This window comes from Heterocephalus glaber, unplaced genomic scaffold (assembly GCF_053883595.1).
Source record: "Heterocephalus glaber isolate CG9 unplaced genomic scaffold, H.glaber_assembly_v1.0 deba00000347, whole genome shotgun sequence".
NCBI classification, from domain to species: domain Eukaryota; kingdom Metazoa; phylum Chordata; class Mammalia; order Rodentia; family Bathyergidae; genus Heterocephalus; species Heterocephalus glaber.
In genome coordinates, this window is record NW_028258143.1 from 29,031,785 (window position 1) to 29,036,568 (window position 4,784).

The 4,784-nt window shown below is 38.9% G+C and overlaps 1 pseudogene; it reads left to right on the forward strand.

Annotated features, from left to right (window-relative positions):
- The first annotated feature begins 895 nt into the window (after nt 1–895).
- On the forward strand, nt 896–3,328 carry LOC101723281 (spermatid perinuclear RNA-binding protein pseudogene; annotated as a pseudogene).
- Nucleotides 3,329–4,784: the final 1,456 nt, after the last annotated feature.

The following is a 4,784-nucleotide window of genomic DNA, read 5'->3' on the forward strand; positions in this document are numbered from 1 at the left end:
GTCCATGGTTGGCTGGCTTCAAGGCAGGAACATCATGGTGGAAGGGTGTGGCAGAGGACAGGAGCTTAGTTCATGACAACCAGAAGTAGAGGAGGGGAGTAACACCAGAAAGGAAGAGACCAGATATGGTACTCAAGGTCATATGACCCACTCAGACACACCCAGGAATGTACTCCATCAATCCCCTAGGTGACTCAAACAAATCAAATTGAAACAATCGAGCTTAACTGTCACATTTTACTGTGTCAACTTAACACCCAAACACATCTCCTTAAACCACAGTTAATTCTGAAATAATCATAAGGTCATAATTCTGCCCACCATGATACAACTATTTTGTATACAACTGGAAACACAATGATCCTTTCCCAAAGTCTCAATAGTCCCAGCATTTTTCAAAAATCAAGTCAAAATCTCTTTTGAGTCAAGGCAAACTCTTAGCTGTGAACCTCTGTAAAAATAAAAAAAACAAGTTAAATAATCTCAAGGTACAATGGCACAGGGTAAACATTCCTATTCCAAAAGGGATGAACAGTAAGATGAAAAAAATAGGACCTAAAAGCAAGACTAAAACCCAGCAGGGCAATCATTAAATCCTATAGCTCCATATCTGGCATGAGGAGCACGCCACTGAGGAAGAGGAAGGCAGGGAGGAGGTTAGCAGTGTTATGATAAAATCCATTATGGAAAAATAGAATGAGTGCAAGGATTTCTTTGAGACGCACCTCACCAACATAACTGTAATGAACAGTGCTGAACCTGATGAACCATGATAACATGGTCTCTCATTTTCAGAGGGTTATGTAGTGCAGGAAAAAACAAGATAGATTTTTCATCAAACTTGACTCTGCAGCTAAGAGACAATGAAGAGAGGAAACCCCTGAAGATCTCCTCGATGTCCTTATGGAAGAGGATCTCCCTCCAGACAATAACCCCCACACACACCTTCCTGTCCTCCACTCCAGAAGTCACCTCAAGCAAGGTTAGTGTTCTCACTCTTCATACTGTACTGTACTGTTTCATATTTTTGTGGTTAAAAAAATATGTATGGTTCAGAACAGATTAACCTTATTTACATTAAACTTTATGGGGAAATTTGATTCGGTTCATGACCAGAATCACAGAATAAATAGAGTTCTTGAACTGAGGTACCACTGTGTTCCAAAGAAAAGCCTTCAAACATCTTTTCTGTATTTGATGCTGTGTGACTGTCTGGGGAATCAGGAGTATGAGGAACTACTGTCACACAAAATAGTGTGTAGTGGGCCAGGGATTTAGCTCAGTGGTTCTGCCACCTGCCTCATAAGTTCAAGGTCCCCAGTTCAATCCCTGGTACCAAAAAATCAAAAATAAAGTGTGTAGTGAAGACAACAAGAAAAAGAGAAAAGGATCCAAAAAAGAAGCTAAAATATTATAGAAATGCATAAGGTCTATCCAATCTTTCGCCAATTGTGACTGCCATGTTATAATGAAACATTCAACAATCTATATCTCTAGAGAAAACTGCAATTGTTCAAAATACAGTGTGTACTGTTGCATGTGCTCTTAAACACATCTCAGGTTTTCTTGGTGAAACAAATAAAAGCACAAAACAGAGAGTGAGAGAGAAGTGAAGAAAAATGAAGCTGTAGAAAACTATTCCAACGATCAAGGTAGTCAGACATCGTGTGGTATAATGAGGACTGGCCTGGTTGCAAAAGGCTTGGTATTAAGAATTGACTTGGAACTGGTTTTCACATGCAAAGACAAACCAACAGAGACTCTATTAAATACAACGGTAATCTTCCTATTCAGATTCAGAAGAGAACACCAAGTGGAGGATGTATAAATGAGGCATTTATTAAAGAGCCCACACTAACTTCGAAGGTGACCCTTACTTGCCCTCCAAGTAGAGACAAAGAGAAAGATAAAGACAATGTGATGAAAGGTCTCTAGACTTACTGAACAAGCAGAAATGTCTGAACCCCTTGGTGTCTCTTTGACATGCCAAATGGTTTTAGGCATGGGCAAGTGAATCAAAATCATATAATAACTGTTTTACTCATTCTGCATGGTATGTGCAACAGAGTCTCCACATGAGAGTCCCCACATGAGCACCATTACAAGGATGGTCACTAGAGCCTATACGTGAAAAGTCTGTAGGTACTTATGTTAGACCTCTGGGCACTGAGAATGGCCTTGAGACAAGTAATGGACTGTTTGACAGCTAGAATACTACTTCATGTTGGGGGGGGTGGTAGTGTCCCCAGCTTCATGATATTTGTGCATGATACCCAACAGATGCTCTGAGCTGTATGACTATCCAGCAAAAAAGATTTTATATACAGTGCAGACCATTAGTCTTTGGCCAGATTTATAAAGTGCTGGAGATAGACCCCGTTCCATTTCATAAGCCCTTATAGAAGTATTTCTGATCAAGTACTGATTTAAAAAAGGTGGTGGGTTTTCAGCTCTAAAGAGGCCATTTGAAGATGGATTAGTGGATGATAAAGATTGAAATAAGATGAAACAAAACTCAATGAAAATTCTAGATAGTGAAGCAACAGACCTCATTAATGCACTAATGAGGCTAAATCAGTCAGGCCTGGGCTTCTAAGCTCTTCTCAGTCTGGCCCTGTCCACACCCCAGTCTTCACAATGTTTGTAGATGTAGATGGCACAACTTAAGAAGTAGCAGGACCATCCAAGAAAACTGTGAAACTACACATAGCAGTGAAGGTATTACAGGCAATGGGATACACAAAAGCTTTGATGTGGTATCGAATGTATGAGTTCTGATGCAAAATCAGACAATGAAAGCAAAAATGCAAGTGTCTTCAAATTCAAGCAATAATACTAGAAATTCTAAACTGAAATCTCTAGTACCTTAGTATGAACTCAGGGCCTCAGAGCAAGTGGCAAAATTACTGTAACGGAGCTCAAGAAAGAGAAGGCGTTAGGTATGAACTCATCTCAGAGACTGGTGGAAGCCATGGCAAGCCAAGGTAGAAGTAGATGTACAGAAATTCATCAGGTGTAGGTCCAGTTAAGAAAGTGGCAAAGACAAGCACAGCTTTAGCTGATTCGAAGAAGCTGTTTTCTGAACCCAATGCAGCAAGTAAGAAAAAGAAGATTCCTCAAGCAAAAGGTGTTGTGAATACAGTTGTGTCTGCAGTAGTCCAGGAGGTGAGGCAGAAGAGGAACTCTGACAAAGAAGCTTTTCTTGGGGATACAGCTCCTTCTGGCCACATAGCTCTAGGGTACGGAACGCCATTTGGTTACAGCACAGCTGATCATGCATATGGGTTGCCCCAAAGAAGAAGCTGGTTATGAAATTCCCAATGCATCCTGCTTCCCACTACTCATTCTCTTGGTAAATAACATAAGCTCATTCCTACTGAACAATGGGACAGTACACTACAATACAGAGTGTTACAAAAAGCTTTCATTGAACACATACTTGATCAAAATTATTTGTAAAGAACATCAGTTCTCCCCACCCCCACCCCAGTACTGGGGATCAAACTCAGGACCTTCCATTTGCTGGGCAGGCAAGGTGCCGCTGAGCTACATCCCTGGCCCCCAGTCCTTTTTGATTTTAACAAATGCAAATTTAGTTCTCTAAAACTTGAAAACAGACCCAAAAAAACAAAACCATTTCTGATGAAATGGTACCTCATTTCTGGAAAATAATTTTTATTGTAAATAAATTCTTACGTTCTAGGAAAATAAAAGTCTAGCCATTCAAAGTTCAAGTTTTAAGAGATTATCATTATTAAATTTCTGAAGGATGTACAGTCTCAAACACTGATCACACATGCTTTGTTGTAACATATACACATATATACTTTTTATTTATCAATATTGTATCAATACTGTATCCTGCATCCATGATAAACTTATTCATTCGTTCTAGTTTTTTCTGTAGATTCCATGAGATTTTTATATATAATCACATCATCTGCAAATGTATTTCATTACTTTCATTCTGATCTGTGAGACTCTTCTAATCAATACTAATCAATCCTGGCTAGACCTTCGGGTACAATGCCAAACAGAGGTAAAGAATGCACATACCTGCTTTGTTCCCAGCCTCTGGGGAAAGCATTCAGTCTTCAAATACTAAGTGCAATGCTGGCAATTGTTTTGTTTTTCAGATAGCCCACACTGTTTTGAGGTTTCATCCATTCCCAGTCTCCTGAGAAAATTTATCGTGAACGGATGTTGGATTTTGTCAAATACTTTCTCTGGATCTATTGAAAAGAACACAGTGGGCCATATATGTATGGTTCTATTTCTAGATTCTCTGTTTTATTCCAATGATCTCTATGTCTTTCCTTACACCAACACTGCCTTGATTACTGTAGCTTTAGAAGAAGTCTTAAAATTAGATACTAAACGTCTTCCAACACTTTTTTTGTTTTTGTTTTTAACTTTTCTAGGTCCTTTGTACTCCTACATAACTTTTAAATTTCAATATCCAATTCTTCATTTATAGCAAGTATACATGGACCTGAAGTTTTATATATACCTTGTGTTTTCTAATCCTGCTAAACTCAAATACAAGTTCTAGGGGCTCCTAGAGATTTCTTAGTATTTTCTCTGTAGATGATCATTTCATCTACATATAAAGATTTTGCTTCTGCCGTGCCAATCCTATCCTAGTTGTGTCATTTTATTGCCAGACTAGTTTGGTGGGGACTAGGTTTCAAAGTTTAATGGACAGATAAAGAGTAAGCATATCTGCCCTTGTTCCCCACCTTAAGGAGAAAGCATTGCATCTTCTCCGTTCATATAAGGCATTC